At 46.3% G+C, this 16,369-nt stretch overlaps 1 protein-coding gene across 1 annotated transcript in view; it reads left to right on the top strand.

Moving 5' to 3' along the window:
- Positions 1-673: 673 nt before the first annotated feature.
- CD19 (CD19 molecule) overlaps positions 674-16,369 on the top strand; it is a 172,685-nt gene continuing 156,989 nt past the window's right edge. Inside the window, exon 1 of the mRNA XM_033944279.1 lies at positions 674-912. The gene's annotated coding sequence lies outside the window, so the exon portion shown is untranslated. The remainder of the gene's footprint in view (positions 913-16,369) is intronic.

The following is a 16,369-nucleotide window of genomic DNA, read 5'->3' as shown; positions in this document are numbered from 1 at the left end:
AATGTAAGTGCATGGAGGCAAGTTTGCAAACTTAATTGTTAGACCTCATATACTTGTTTTAATAACAAATATTTCAGTGTACATTATGATCCAGTTATATGATAATGAATCATATTTATTTACCAGCTTTTTGAAGAAGTTCATCCAAGGCAGTATACAGCAATAAAAATTTGGACATAGGCAATATCCAATTTCAGCTGAAAATAATATTTAAATAACAACATATTATGGCATAGTATGCTATGTACAATATCAATACATAAGAACATAAGAATTGCCGCTACTGGGTCAGACCAGTGGTCCATCATACCCAGCAGTCTGCTCACGCGGCAGCCCTCTAGTCAAAGACCAGCGCCCTAACTGAGACTAGCCCTAAGGTGTAAGAGGAGGCAGAATATATAGACAGATAAGAGAGTAACGAGAGATACGATAGATAGAGAATAAGGGATGTATCTTAAAGAAAGTTGCATATTGTGACAGGGAAGCTCCTGTCCCAGCTAAAAGGACTACTAAACCCAGAAAGCACACAGCCCTGGTCCCTGGAAAACCTGGCATGGAGCCTGGACAGCCTGCTCAGCCAGGAAGGAAAATGCATAAGCAGGTGGTAGCACAGCCCAAAATTCAAGCAGGGAGGGCACTGCAAGCAGATAATTTCCCCTATCACTCCTTTCCCCAAGTCAGGGAGAAACCTGAGACCAATTTGGAGAGGGGTAGAGTCAGACCCCGGAGTTTGCAGGCTGGGAAGCCTCAAATGGGAAACAAGCAGAGGCAGCAGGAGAGAGGCTCAGCTGGCTCTGATTGGGAAAGCCAAACAACCCACGGTGATCCTAGCTTCAACACATTGCCTAAGCCCCAGCAGGGACGTTTTGCAGGAGGCCAGCCCACAAGGAGAGGCAGTATAACCCATAGGAGGTATAGTGACTTGCCTATTAAACCCCAGAGGGAAGGGCTGGAAGTTTACCCTAATGGAAATGCTGCAGGGGAGCTGGCAGACATGCAGAGAGGGGGATGGGATGTAAAGCCTGGAATGAATATGGAAATGGAAAGCCAGGGTTCCCAAGAGGGTGAGTGGGAAATGTATAGTGACCCTGGGGTAGTGTGTTTGGTGAGGACCTGGACCTAGAAGAATATAGTGTGTGAGGGCCCGGTATTGTCCTGTGGGAAGAGTTTCTGCTTCATTTAAACTGGAGCTGAAGCAGGGCTGGAGCAGCCCTGCCTAATTGAGTGAAATTCCTACAGTGAACAGCGTGTTAAAGCCAGAAGCAAAGTTAATTTGGGTTTGAACTGTGACTGTGAAGATAACTGAGATGTGAGAAAGCGGGCACGGGCCGTGCTCAGCTGTAAAGCAAGGAACTATGGTCAGGACAAACTGATAAAGCCTTAAAGGGGATGTCAGAACAGTGAATGCCCTGATCCAGGGTGAGTTTTATTTTTTGGTTTTGAATTTGGATTAATTTGATGATGAGGACTGAACCAGTGCAGTACTGAGCCTAATGTAATGCCCCTGGACTGAGCGGTATGGGAATATGAGCTGGGGCTGAGAGAAAGTCCAGAGCACCAAGTTTGATTGTTTTTTCTCTTTTTATTTGGGGACACTAATAAACCTGATGCTGTTTTGCAGAAATCCGGTATCCGGGTTTTTCCTTCACTAGACCATATAAAAGGCGTTACAAAATTCTTACTTGTGGTCCGAGCCAGGTTTTCTCACCAACTGGGAGACTGGCCTGGCCACAATATGGAATCAGAATATGATCTCAGCTAAAGTATTTAATGGTTTGGCTTCTTATGCTGACAATTTGAATTTCAGTGCTGTTAAGGGCTAAATTCTATTTCTAGTGCAAAGTGCACAGTAGTCTTGACTAGTGGGTATCTTCGATTCCCCCCCCCTTGAGTATTGCAGAAGGCACCATCTATATTTTTCAACTCTGCCTCCTTGTGTCACTGGGCAGTGCTCAACTCTTCAGTTTTTCTTTCAGCAAGCAAGTTGAGAAGGTGTCTTTTCATCTGCTCTGCATTTGATCGTGTTTTGTATCTGAATTTCAAGGCTTCCCGGTGCTGCAGAGGTTCCCAGAAGTCCCGGGACAACTCTGCCTGGGAGAAGATGCAGTTTCTGTGTTCAGAGAGCTGTAGCCGTGGGGGGGGGGGGGGGAGATAATCCTTTTACAGGGAACCTACCTAGCCAGCCTGCACTAATACAGTTCAGGGAGTTCCCCTGGGAGCTAAGCTCGCCCCTGATTTATCAGGCACTTGAACGCAGGTTGAATGGTCCCATGTAAGTCCAGAGGACTCTAGTAAGTGCTGGCTGAATCCCCCACCCCTTGAAAACACAGAGGAACTAGTGGGGTGAAGGGTTTCAGACTCTCAGAGCCTGTCTAAAAGGCAGCCCAAAAGACAAGCTTCTGGAGGATTTCTCCATGACCCAGCTGAAGTGTGAGCTGATGCAGGCACAGCACAAGGCAGTTCTATTACTGTCTATGGGAGACATTGGGGTGGTTCAAACTTTGAAGTTTTGAGGATCACTGGGACTTCTTATAGGGTCTCCCACCTCCAAAAAACCTCTATATTGAATTTTTGGACTTTTCATATAGCTCTACCGGGCCTTTTTTTGTGCCAAAATGCTGCCACGGTAGCCATCTTGGATTTCCTGATTTTAAGTCTCTATCTGCTTTAAAACACTTATTTTGCTAATAATCAATTATTTTGGCCTCCCCAGGCCTTTCTACACCTATATAATGCAAGCTTTGTGCTGGATTGCTGGCTGAGGAGCGTCCATGTGCCACATGCCACAGGACACATGAGGGGGGGAGGGCAGAGCACTGGACAGCCCCCTCTGGTCCCTTCAGGGTCATCAGGTTGTAGGAAGCTCAAATGGTGGGTCAAAAATCCCTCCTAGAGCCCTCAAACTGTGAGTCGGCATTGTTGGCAAAATGCAAATGCACAGACGCACTGGAACCCATGAGGAGACAAGAAGTGTCCCTACAGAGATCTTTAGGAGAACCAGGTTGGGGTTTTGATTCTGATTTTGTAAGTTTAATATTTGAAGTTTATATTAAATATAAAGGGTCATCTGCATCATCTGGAAATATTCTGGAGACTGTAAGGGGGGTGTACCTTTACATAGTTCTGTTCCATCACAGAAAGGTATGCTGAAGGAACCAGAGGTCCAGTCAAAGAAGGACTGGAATGACTGGGGGATCAGGATTGATTCCTTTGTTCCTGCAAAGTGAATCCTCAGGTTTAGAAAATTCTAGGTCGCAGATGGCAGCCCTGGATCAAGGAGAAGACCCGATGGTATGCAGACTGTTTAAACCAGCAGATTTAATAGAAGTCATTAAATTTGGAACTCCTCAAACTTTTACAGCTCAAATTTCCCTTATGGGCAATTCTAAGTCCCAGTCCACACCATTCACGACCAGAGATCACCATGATGCTGACGGAGCACTAGGAGGTGCCAGAGGGCCCTTTAAAGGTTTCCAGGGCCATGATAGATTGTACCTGAGGGCTCTTGAGTTCCAGTAGTTATTTGTTCCACTTAAGGTGGATTCCTTGGTAGCACAAGTTATGAAGCATAAGTCACTCCCTAGTGAAGATGGAGTAGTTCTAAAGGATGCACAGGATCGCGAGGTAGACTTGGTCCTCAAACGACAGTTTGAAGCTTTAGTCTTGGGTCTGAAGGTGATGGCGGAAGCTTCCTTTGTGATGCACACCTGCCATAAGTTACTGCACCAGGCTCTAGCTCCAGATGCGAGTGCATGCCCCTAGGTGGTACTTTCAGGAATTGATTATATAGCAGACACTCTATTTGATGTGTTCAGAGTCATGAGCAAAGTATCTGTTTATTCTATATCCGCCTGCAGAATACTCTGGATTAGACAGTGGGTGGGAGATTCTGCATCTAAAGTTACCTTGAGTAGGCTCCCTTTCAAAGGGCAAATGCTTTTCAGCATGGGGCTGGATGACCTTATGGCTAGTGGCCAATTGTTGTCATAGGTCCTTGCAGACAGTAAAGCACTGTAAGGCACTGGGAGAAGCCAACAATTGACCTGATGGCATTAGCCTTCAACAAGAAAATACCTAGATATTTCAGCCAATTAAACTGCATGTACAATTTGAGTATGTGACCAAAATTGTGCACACAGTTTTCAGCACTTTTTTAAAATAGAATTTGGGGGTACATGTGTATATTTTGATACTATTTCATTGTAATCCTGTTGTTAGGTTTCAATTTTCTGATTTTGAGTTTATTGTATAGATGTTTATATTCAGTCATTTCATTATCGGTATGCTGCTAACAAAATTGTAAGTTTTATGTTAAACTGTACCTGCTATACAGTACATTGCCTTGATTAAATCTCTATCTCAAAATTGTGGGAGATTTTATCAAAATAGCTGGATAGAATAATCAATCAATAAATATCTAAAATCTCAGCTTTATTCATTTTCTTTAAAATATTTTTCTTTTTCTTTCATACATTCATAAAGTGCTTTATCAAAGTGATCATTTGTGCGTGAATGACAATCTGCAGTGGTTATTCAAAAGGACTTCATACTCTTCTTTATCAAAGTATCAATCTTCTATCGGTAGGCTAAAGCATTCTTTTATAGTCTCTCTTTGAATTGGATTTTGTTAATAACCACTGAGTAAAAGTGAGCTAGTGCAAAAAGTGCTGTAGTGCTGTATATTAAACTCCTTCGGGTTACTTTTACCCCCCAACTCGAGTTTCGAGAATATCTTCGTCAGGAGGGGTACTAGGAGCATAAAAGCAATACAAAAAGTAAATTACTAAATGCTTTTAAAATTCACATAGTCTAATCTAATGCTTATACATATACATCATATACTGTATTAGATGCCCGTGCAATAAACTGTATATAGGTCAGACGAGCCGGATGATAAAGACCCGTATAACGGAGCATCTCAGTAATATCCGATGTGCTCGGGTAACCGCCCCCCTTGTAACCCATTGGTTACAGGAATGTCATGAAGTGGATACGTTACGGTATACAGTTTTAATACACATAACAGAATATCAGGGCAATATAAGTAAATTACTACATTATAAGGAACAACGCTTCATATTCAACTGGAAAACATATACAGACACAGGGTTAAATATGGAAGTAGAATGGACTGCTCTGTAAAAGTTTTACTTCCGGTGCAGAGGGAGTTATTCCGGTTAGGGTAGTAGGTAATTGGATACCATATATAAAAGTTGGGACATACATAGAGAGAGGCGGTGGTAGTCCTCTCCATGAGAAAGAGCCGATTAACAGGTATGAAAAATAACTAAATAATTAATTTAATAAAATAAATGTTTAAGTTTATGATGTATATGTATAAGCATTAGATTAGACTACGTGAATTTTAAAAGAACATAAGAACTGCCATCTCCGGATCAGACCTTCGGTCCATCAAGTCCGGCGATCCGCACACGCGGAGGCCCCGCCAGGTGTACACCTGGCGTAATTTATAGTCCACCATATCTTTATATGCCTCTCTTAAGGAGATATGCATCTAGTTTGCTCTTGAAGCCTAGGACGGTCGATTCCGCAATAATCTCTTCTGGGAGGGCATTCCAGGTGTCAACCACTCTCTGAGTGAAGCAGAACTTCCTGACATTAGTCCTGAACCTGTCCCCCCTTAGCTTCATTCCATGTCCTCTAGTCCGTGTCAAATTGGACAGTGTAAATAATCTTCTCTGCTCTATTTTGTCGATTCCTTTCAGTATTTTGAAGGTCTCGATCATATCCCCACGCATTCTCCTTTTCTCAAGGGAGAACAATCCTAGTGTTATAAGTCTATCCTCATATTCCAGTCTCTCCATACCCTTCACCAGTTTTGTTGCTCGTCTCTGCACCCTCTCCAGTAGTTTTATATCCTTCTTTAGGTAGGGAGACCAATGTTGGACGCAGTATTCCAAGTGTGGTCTGACCATTGCCCTATAAAGCGGCATTATAACTTTCTCCGATCTACTCGAGATTCCTTTCTTTATCATGCCCAACATTCTATTTGCCTTCTTTGCCGCTGCCGCGCATTGTGCCGACGGCTTCAGGGTCCTATCTATCAGTACACCCAGGTCCCTTTCTTGTTCACTCTTCCCCAGAGTTGCACCTGACATTGTATACTCGTATTCCTTATTTTTATTGCCTAAATGCATTACCTTGCATTTCTCCACATTGAACTTCATCTGCCATTTCTCCGCCCATGTTTCTAACCGACACAAGTCGCTCTGGAGTTTCTCTCTATCCTCCTGCGATCTGATTGCCCGGCATAGTTTTGTATCGTCTGCAAACTTGATGATCTCACTGGATATTCCTTCCTCCAGGTCATTGATATAAATATTAAAAAGGATCGGCCCAAGTACCGAGCCCTGGGGTACACCACTAGTCACTTTCTCCCAGTCGGAGAACTTCCCATTTATGCCCACTCTCTGCTTTCGGTTTTCCAGCCATTTGCCTATCCATCTTTGTATATCTCCCTCTATGCCATGGCTTTGTAGTTTCCTGAGAAGTCTTTCGTGTGGAACTTTGTCGAACGCTTTCTGGAAGTCCAAGTATATTATGTCCACAGGCTTCCCACTATCAATTTGCTCGTTTACGGTCTCAAAAAATTGGAGTAAATTCGTCAAACATGATTTCCCTTTCCTGAATCCATGTTGACTGGGTTTCATCAAGTCGTGTGCGTCCAAGTGCCGGACTATGCTATCCTTGATCAGTGCTTCAACCATCTTGCCGGGAACCGACGTAAGACTCACAGGCCTATAGTTGCCCGGTTCCCCTCTCGATCCTTTTTTGAAAATTGGCGTGACGTTCGCTATCCTCCAGTCGTCCGGTATCTGTCCAGTTCTGATTGTCAGGTTTGCAAGTTTGTGCAATAACTCTCCGATTTCAACCTTCAATTCCTTTAAGACTCTCGGGTGAATTCCATCCGGTCCAGGGGATTTGTCACTTTTAAGTTTGTCGATCTGATAGTATATCTGGTCTAAGTCCACTTCAACTGTGGTGAGGCTGTCCTCTATTTCTCCTGGAAACACTTTCTCCGCTTCAGGTATTGTTGAGGTGTCTTCCTTCGTAAAGACAGACGCAAAGAAGGAATTTAGTTTGTCTGCGATTTGTTTATCTTCCTTGATGTACCCTTTTCTTCCCTGGTCGTCCAGGGGTCCCACTGCCTCTTTTGCAGGTTTTTTCCCTTTCACGTATCTAAAGAAGGGCTTGAAGTTTTTGGCCTCCTGGGCTATTTTTTCCTCATAATCCTGTTTGGCATCCCTCACCGCCTTGTGACATTTCTTCTGATCATCTTTATGTTTGTTCCAGGCTTCGGTTGTCTTTATGCATTTCCATTTTTTGAAAGAGTCCTTCTTTTCTTTTATGGCTTCCTTCACCTGTATGGTAAGCCATGCCGGTTCTCTTTTGCTCTTTGTTCTCCGATCTTTGGAAATCCTCGGAATGTAGAGATCTTGTGCTTCTGTGATAGTATTTTTCAGTAGGGACCATGCCTGATCTACCGTTTCAAGTTTGTCTACCATCTTCTCTAGTCGTTTTTCTACCATGGCCCTCATGCAATCGTATTTACCCTTTTTAAAGTTTAAGGTGGTGGTTAAGGTTTTGGCATGTTTCCCTTTCCCGATGTCAAGTTTAAAGTTGATTACATTGTGATCACTCGTTCCCAGTGGAACCACGACTTCCACTTCTGTTATCGGTCCCGTTAGGCCATTTAGGACCAAGTCCAAGGTGGCGTTGCCTCTTGTCGGCTCTTTAACCATTTGTTCCAGGAAGCAATCCCCTAGCACCTCCAGGAACTTGGCCTCCTTGCCGCAGTTGGAGGTTGCTAGTTTCCAGTCTATCCCTGGGAAATTGAAGTCTCCCAATATAATTACATTTCCCGTCTTGCATTCTTGTTTGATTTCCTCCATCATTTCTGAGTCAGTTTCCTCCGCCTGTCCTGCTGATGTCAGAGAAAGGGCGGGACCGCCGGAAGAGGAAGCAGCGTAGACGTAGGGCTAAGAGAAGGGGCAGGACCGCCGGCAGAGGAAGCAGAAAGACTACGGTAGGAAACTTCTACATGATGGGGGGGTGGGGAGGCTGTGGGGGTGCGAGCGGTCCTTCAGGGTGGGGGTGCGGGTGCGTGTTCGAGCGTGAGTGGTCCTTTGGGGTGCGGGTGCAAGCGGTCCTGCGGGGGGGGGGTGAATCGGACATCGGGGGGAACTATGTAAAAAAAAAGGGGATAACGCGCTCACGAATATAATGCGCATGGTTATACACGTTTTGTAAAATCGTGTATAACGCACGCGTTATATGCGTGAAAATACGGTAGTTTTTTGTAATATGGGCTTACATGATCCGATTTCTTGAGACCGTAGATGAGACGGGCTGCAGCGTTCTGAACGATTCTCAGTCGATTGATGGTTTTCTTAATAATAATAATAACTTTATTCTTTTATACCGCCATAACCAAAGGTTCTAGGCGGTTTACACTAAAAAGAGATGGACTATCAGTGAAATACAATAATACAGTAAAATACAAATATCTGTAAAATAGAATTTCAATGTTAAAACTCACTAAGTAATAAACTTATCAAACAAAGTGGTCTTAATTAATTTCAGAAAACTGCAATAGGATAACATAGCTTGCTGAATACATTTACCTAACCAAGATTGTTGCCTAACAGCTTGATATGCTAGAGTCCTATATAATATTGCAATAGTCTAAGACAGTGTTCTTCAACCACGGTCCCTGGACCGGTGCCAGTCCACAGAAATTTCCTGCTGGTCCACAGGGCCGGCACGTGCATCAGGCCAAAACAGTGTACTTCAACCGCCGGTCCACTGTGTGCTTAGTGCGGCGTTATCTTCAAGCCGGCTCCCTCTTCCTCACTGATTCAGTGCACAAAGCCACGGGCAGCGGCTCCTACGTGCTTCCTGCGCCTGAACCGGAAGCCTTCTCTCTGACATCGCAATGTCAGAAGGAAGGCTTCCTGATGAGGTGTGGGATGTGCAAGGAGCCGCTGCCCGCAGCTTTGTGCACTACATCATAAGAACATAAGAAGCGCCATCTCCGGATCAGACCTTCGGTCCATCAAGTCCGGCGATCCGCACACGCGGAGGCCCCGCCAGGTATACACCTGGTTTATTTATAGCCACCATATCTTTATATGCCTTTCTCAAGGAGATATGCATCTAGTTTGCTTTTGAAGCCTGGGACTGTCGATTCCGCAATAATCTCCCCTGGGAGAGTATTCCAGATGTCCACCACTCTCTGTGTGAAGCAGAACTTCCTGACATTAGTCCTGAACTTGTCCCCCCTTAGCTTCATTTCATGTCCTCTTGTCCGTGTCAAATTGGACAATGTAAATAATCTTCTCTGCTCTATTTTGTCGATTCCTTTCAGTATTTTGAAGGTCTCGATCATATCCCCCTGCAGTCTCCTTTTCTCAAGGGAGAACAATCCCAGTGTTTTAAGTCGATCCTCATATACCAGTTTCTCCATACCCTTCACTAGTTTAGTTGCTCGTCTCTGCACCCTCTCCAGCAGTTTTATATCCTTCTTTAGGTAGGGAGACCAATGTTGGACGCAGTATTCCAAGTGAGGTCTGACCATTGCCCTATAAAGCGGCATTATTACTTTCTCCGATCTACTCGAGATTCCTTTCTTTATCATGCCCAACATTCTATTTGCCTTCTTTGCCGCTGCCGCGCATTGTGCCGACGGCTTCAGGGTCCTATCTATCAGTACACCCAGGTCTCTTTCTTGTTCACTTTTTCCCAGAGTTGCACCTGTCATTTTGTACTCGTATTCCTTATTCTTACTGCCTAAATGCATTACCTTGCATTTCTCCACGTTGAACCTCATTTGCCATTTCTCCGCCCATTTTTCTAACCGACACAAATCGCTCTGGAGTTCCTCACTATCCTCCTGCGATCTGATTGCCCGGCAGAGTTTTGTGTCGTCTGCAAACTTGATGATCTCACTGGATGTTCCGTTTTCCAAGTCATTGATATAAATATTAAAAAGGATCGGCCCAAGTACCGAGCCCTGGGGTACACCACTAGTCACTTTCTCCCAGTCAGAGAACTTCCCATTTATGCCTACTCTCTGCTTTCGGTTTTCCAGCCATTTGCCTATCCATCTTTGTATATCTCCCTCTATGCCATGGCTTTGTAGTTTCCTGAGAAGTCTTTCGTGTGGAACTTTGTCGAACGCTTTCTGGAAATCCAAGTATATTATGTCCACCGGCTTTCCACTATCAATTTGCTCGTTCACGGTCTCAAAGAATTGGAGTAAATTCGTCAAACACGATTTCCCTTTCCTGAATCCATGTTGACTGGGTTTCATCAAGTCGTGTGTGTCCAAGTGCTGAACTATGCTATCCTTGATCAGTGATTCAATCATCAGTGAGGAAGAGGGAGCCGGCTTGAAGATAACACCGGGGGCGGCATAAAATTGCCAGGCAGGAGCAGGCCAGAAGGTAAGGCATAGCATAGAGGGAGGGAGACAACAAAGGTAGGGGGGAATGATTTTATTTTTGAATTTAGTGATTGAATTATGTCAATTTTGAGAATTTACATCTGCTGTCAGTGTGCTTTGTGTAGTTTAATTTTGTGGTTAACCATTATGTGTTGTTAATAAGATTATATTGTGTGTATTGTGGCCGGGCCAGTCCCCGAGTAGGTGGGCAACCCTGGCTCGGATCACAGGTAAGATTTTTAAGAGCGCCTTTTATATGGTTGGTCAAAGGAAAACCCGGAAACTGGACTTTTCACAAAACTTCACCGGGTTTATTAAAGTGCAAAAACAAAACATCACTAAATGCACACTTGTCTCAGGGCAAAGTCATTGAGTTCACAGTATATTACACAAGTCCAGGGCACGCTCGATGTGCCTCCGCCTGGGACTGTCAATCTTCCTCAATACATTGAAATCAGAAAACAAAAATCAGAAAAATGCTTCTGCAGTTTCTTCACTGCCTCTGTAGGGTTCCCTCTCAGGACTAAGGCTTCTCCCAGCCAGAGCTGGTTTGCTAATTCACAGCTGAGCACACCAGGTGCCAGCAAGCTTTCCACTATTTTTTCAGTAGAAAAAAACCCGTTTTTGGCTTTTATTATTTTTCCTCTTTCTCTCCTAGTCCCTCCCTTTGAAGGACGTTCACAACCTGAACCCAGGTTGTGCGGGCAAGCCTCCCTTATGCTGAAGGTCTTATAGCCCACCTGAACATGCCCCTAACATCCAGAACTTTAATTCAAAGGGCACCTAGGAGAACTGAGGTTCAAGGAATTCTCTTTGCTTTGCTTAATTAGGCACTGTTGCCATGCCTTTTTCCAGCTCAAGACTCAATGTCCATGTCTTCCCCAAACATGTATTCTTCAGTGCCTTCCTCACTGAGCATTTCCCATGCTGGCTCCAGGGCACTAGGGCTCTCTATGAAGTCCTGCACTTCTGCCGGTTCTTCCCATCCCCCTCTCTGGATGCTGGCAAGCCCTCTCCAATTGTTTTCCCCTTCAGGTACGCCTTCCAGCCCCTCACTCCAAAATGTGTTAGGAAAGTGATTGTACTTCCCTGGAGGTAATCTCTCTCCCCTGATGGGCTGGCGTCCTCGGAACTTTCTTGGCTGGCTCGGGGAAGAAGGGAGATAGCAGTTCTCTTGGAGTCCTGCTGGGCTCCTGCAATCAGGAATGGCTGAGCCTCCTCCTCCTCCTCGATTACTCTGCCTTCTGCCTATTTGAGATTTGCAAGGCTGCAGGGCTTGGTGACCAGCTCCATCCCCTTCTACCTGGATTTCTCTAACCTGGGGAAAGGAGTAATAGGGACTGGCTTGTGGTTTCAGTGCCCTCCCTTCCTGAATTCCGGGCTGACTCTACCCCTGCTTTTCCCCCATGCTATTTGACTGTGCTACCCTGCTGCTTTTACCAGGAGAAACAGGCTTTATTTTAGAGCTTACAGCCTAAAGGGCAGTATTTCTGACTGGACCCACAGTCTTTTTACCTGGGACAGGAGCTTCCCTGTCACAGTATCTATGAAAAATGAATGGAAAAAATAGTGTTACATTTAGTACTATTATGGGGGCAGGGTCTGGCCTATGACTTAGCCCAGTGTTCTTCAACTGCCGGTCCACAAAATAATTCTTTTATTTCTATCGGTCCATAGGTGTAAAAAGGTTGAAGAACACTGGTCTAAGATCAAAGATTAAACCAGCAGTCGAAAAGAGAAGTCAAAATAGTATTTAATGGTGTGAAGTTTGCATAAAGTGAAAAAACATTTTTTAACCTGAGAGTTAGTGTGATCTTGCTCGGGCCGAGTCGGGGAGGCAGCAGCTCAAGCAGGCACCAGCAGGAGAGGGAGAGGAGAAGCGCTGGTAAGAGCGTGGTCGCGAGGGACAGAGCAGGCGAAGGCAGGCAGAGCGGGGTAGCGGCGAGAGGAGGCTCCGCCCACCCCCAGCGAGTCAGAAGCTCCACCCACCCCCCAGCGAGTCAGAGCACCCGGACTCCCCCTTAAAAGGAGGAGAACCGCGGCGCAAGGGAACTTGCTCGGGCCGAGTCGGGGAGGCAGCAGCTCAAGCAGGCACCAGCAGGAGAGGGAGAGGAGAAGCGCTGGTAAGAGCGTGGTCGCGAGGGACAGAGCAGGCGAAGGCAGGCAGAGCGGGGTAGCGGCGAGAGGAGGCTCCGCCCACCCCCAGCGAGTCAGAAGCTCCACCCACCCCCCAGCGAGTCAGAGCGCCCGGACTCCCCCTTAAAAGGAGGGGAGCCAACGGCGCGCAGCCGTTCGGCGCGCGGCGAGGGCGCCTTTGCGAAGGAGCCTTAAGAAGGAGCCAGGGAGCTAGGCTGCCCACAGAGGGTTCCAAATCGCAATACATCAGTCAGTTACCTAGACAAGCTTCAGGGAACACCACACTCCCCAGACAAACACTCAACCGCACGCACAGTAGCACCAGCAAAATCACAACTCTCAGGGGACAACAAACAGTAAGCAAAACCACAGACAACCAATAGAAACAAACCAACAAACTAGCAAGCAGATTTCTCTTTCAAACTCTCAGGCAGCCTTTTCCTTTCTTTCAAGCTCTTAAACAGGCAGACTTTTCTCTCAAATTCACAAACTAACTAACAGGCAGGCTTTCTCAACTAACTAACAGGCAGGCATACCTAAATAACAATTTGAAATGGCAGGGAGAACGAGAGGCACCAGGACTGCAGTCAAGACCAGCGTTCCAGCCACCGGAGGGATCCAGGGGATGGCTATGGCCTATGTACAGACGGAGGATGACCCGGGACGGTGGACAGAGGCGTGTGTGCAGACCGAGGCCATCCCCCCCCAGCAATACACCTCTGTCTCTACACAGACAGAGGAGATGGGACAGCTGGAAGGAGACATATTACAGGAACTGTTGAGCCTAAGGGAGGAGGTGAGGCGATTGAGGAGCATCAGAGAGGATGAGGCCTTCATCGACGGCGTAGTCCAGGAGCTGTCCCAAATCTCCGAGCAGGCACTGGACAAATCCATCCTTGTGACACCCAGACCCTCAGCCTTGAGACCAACGACTGGGGTACAGGAAATGGCTGGGGACGCCGACTCCTGGCAGCTGGTAACCTCCTCCACAGGCAAGCACAGGAGACCCCCCCCTTTCTCAGTTTCTTCTTCATCTTCTTCCTTTTCTCTCAAACAGGGCAGTTTTACATCGACCCCACAAATCGCCCTGAGAAACAGATTCCAGATCTTACAGGAAGGGATTGCAGTTGAGGAACAGGAAGACATCCAACACATGATCCCAGTCCCAGGGACGACTGAACAGCTCCCCTCAAAGAAACGCAGGGTGGTGGTCATTGGGGATTCCATGTTAAGGGGCACCGAGGGACCAATTTGCAGACCGGATATACAATCAAGGGAGGTTTGCTGTCTGCCTGGGGCCAGAATCCGAGATGTCACCACCTGTCTAGATAGACTTCTCAAACCACAGGACCACTTCCCCATGCTTCTCATCCACGTTGGGACGAATGACACTGCCAGGAACACCCCGGAGACCATACCCAAAGACTTTGGAGCCCTGGGTGAGAAGCTGAGGCAGTTGGGAGCGCAGGTGGTCTTCTCATCAATCCTCCCGGTAAGAGGTAAGGGTAGAGCCCGGGAGGAGCGTATCCAGAGGACTAACGAGTGGCTACATGGATGGTGCAGGGAGATGAACTTTGGATTTCTGGACCATGGAGATGCACTGCAGGGACTTCAGGGACCAGACGGACTCCACCTGACCAGAAGAGGTAAGAACGTCTTCGGACGTCGACTAGCCCGCCTACTTCGAAGGGCTTTAAACTAGGTAAGTTGGGGGAGGGTATCCATTCATTCTCTGGAGCAGTAAGTAACTATCCTGAGGAGGTGAGTCGCCACTCTGAGTCTGAGGTAAGTGCACACACTGTAAACAATACATCAGGGGTCACACTAACTCAGGCGGGAAACTCTGTACAGGGACTTAGCAAACATAAGGTATGGAGAGCTATGTACGTCAATGCACACAGTTTGGGCAATAAAATTCTAGATTTAGAGACGGAAATAATGAACGCCGACCTAGACGTGGTGGCGATATCCGAAACTTGGTTCACGGACTCACACGGGTGGGATATGGTTATACCGGGTTACAACTTACTCCGTCGAGACAGGGAGGGCAAGTTAGGAGGAGGGGTAGCTCTATACACTAGAGAAGACATCAAAACTACCATAATCACAGATGTCAAGTATACCGGGGAATCCCTCTGGGTGAACCTGGCTAGAGGAAATGAAAAATGCCTGTATCTTGGTGTGATTTACAGACCTCCGAGACAACAGGTAGACAAGGATATGGAATTAATCGAAGACATTGAAAACATCACCTTGCGTGGGGACACAGTACTGTTAGGGGATTTTAATATGCCCGATACAGATTGGAATGCACTTACCGCACAAACTAGCGGCAGTAGAAGGTTGTTAACCTCCATAAAGGGTGCACAGCTCAAACAATTGGTATTGGAGCCCACTAGGGACCAGGCGTTACTAGACCTGGTACTCACCAACGGAGACAGCGTATCAGAAGTTTCGGTAGGTGATACGCTGGCCTCCAGCGACCATAACATGGTTTGGTTCAACCTTAGGAAGGGTTTCTCCAGATCGACCACAACAACAAAGGTCCTAAATTTTCGTGGCACTGACTTCAAACGCATGGGAGACTTCGTCCATCGGGCACTGCAAGACCATGCCGAAACCAATAATGTAGAGGCTATGTGGGCAAACCTGAAATCTACCCTACATGAAGCAATAAATCGCTATATAAAAACAACAAGCAAACGACGGAGGAATAACAGACCCCAGTGGTTCACTACAGAAATCTCGGACCTCGTTAAGAAAAAAAAAAAAGCATTTGTTTCCTACAAACATTCAGGAAGAGGAGCAGTAAAAGAAGACTATCTGGCCAAGTCCAAAGCTGTCAAAACGGCAGTCAGAGAGGCCAAGCTTCAGATAGAAGAGAATCTAGCAAAGGACATTAAGAAAAGGGATAAATCCTTCTTCAGGTACATCAGTGATAGGAAAAGAAACACAAATGGGATAGTACGCCTTAGGAAAGCAGACGGGACTTATGCAGAATCAGATTCCGATAAAGCCGAACTACTAAACGAATACTTCTGCTCAGTCTTTACCTGCGAGGCGCCAGGGTCCGGTCCACAGTTGCAAGCAAGGCATAGCTCAGATGACCCGTTCTGGAATTTCGAGTTTACACCCAGCAGCGTCTACTGCGAGCTATCAAGACTCAAAGTGAACAAAGCCATGGGACCGGACAATCTACACCCCAGGGTGCTTAGAGAGCTGTGTGATGTCCTGGCAGAGCCATTGTCTGTGCTCTTCAATCTTTCCTTGAAGGCGGGAAAAGTCCCCTTGGACTGGAAAACAGCCAATGTAATCCCACTCCACAAAAAGGGCTGCAGGACAGAGGCTGAGAATTACAGACCGGTGAGTCTCACATCCATAGTGAGTAAACTCATGGAAACACTAATTAAGCATAAATTAGATACAATCCTAGACGAGAAGAATCTACGGGATCCCCGCCAACATGGATTTACCAGAGGCAGGTCCTGCCAATCCAATCTGATTAGTTTCTTTGACTGGATAACAAGGAAACTGGATGTGGGTGAGTCCCTGGACGTCGTTTACTTGGACTTTAGTAAAGCTTTTGATAGCGTTCCACACCGCAGACTATTGAACAAGATGAAATCAATGGGACTGGGAGAGACGTTAACTACATGGGTCGGTGATTGGCTAAACAGTAGACTTCAGAGAGTGGTGGTAAATGGTGCCCCTTCAAAAACGTCGGAGGTGATCAGTGGAGTGCCTCAGGGCTCGGTCTTGGGCCCGATC

Source organism: Geotrypetes seraphini, chromosome 5 (assembly GCF_902459505.1).
Source record: "Geotrypetes seraphini chromosome 5, aGeoSer1.1, whole genome shotgun sequence".
Taxonomy (NCBI): Eukaryota; Metazoa; Chordata; class Amphibia; order Gymnophiona; family Dermophiidae; genus Geotrypetes; species Geotrypetes seraphini.
This window is presented reverse-complemented; position numbering and strand designations above follow the sequence as displayed.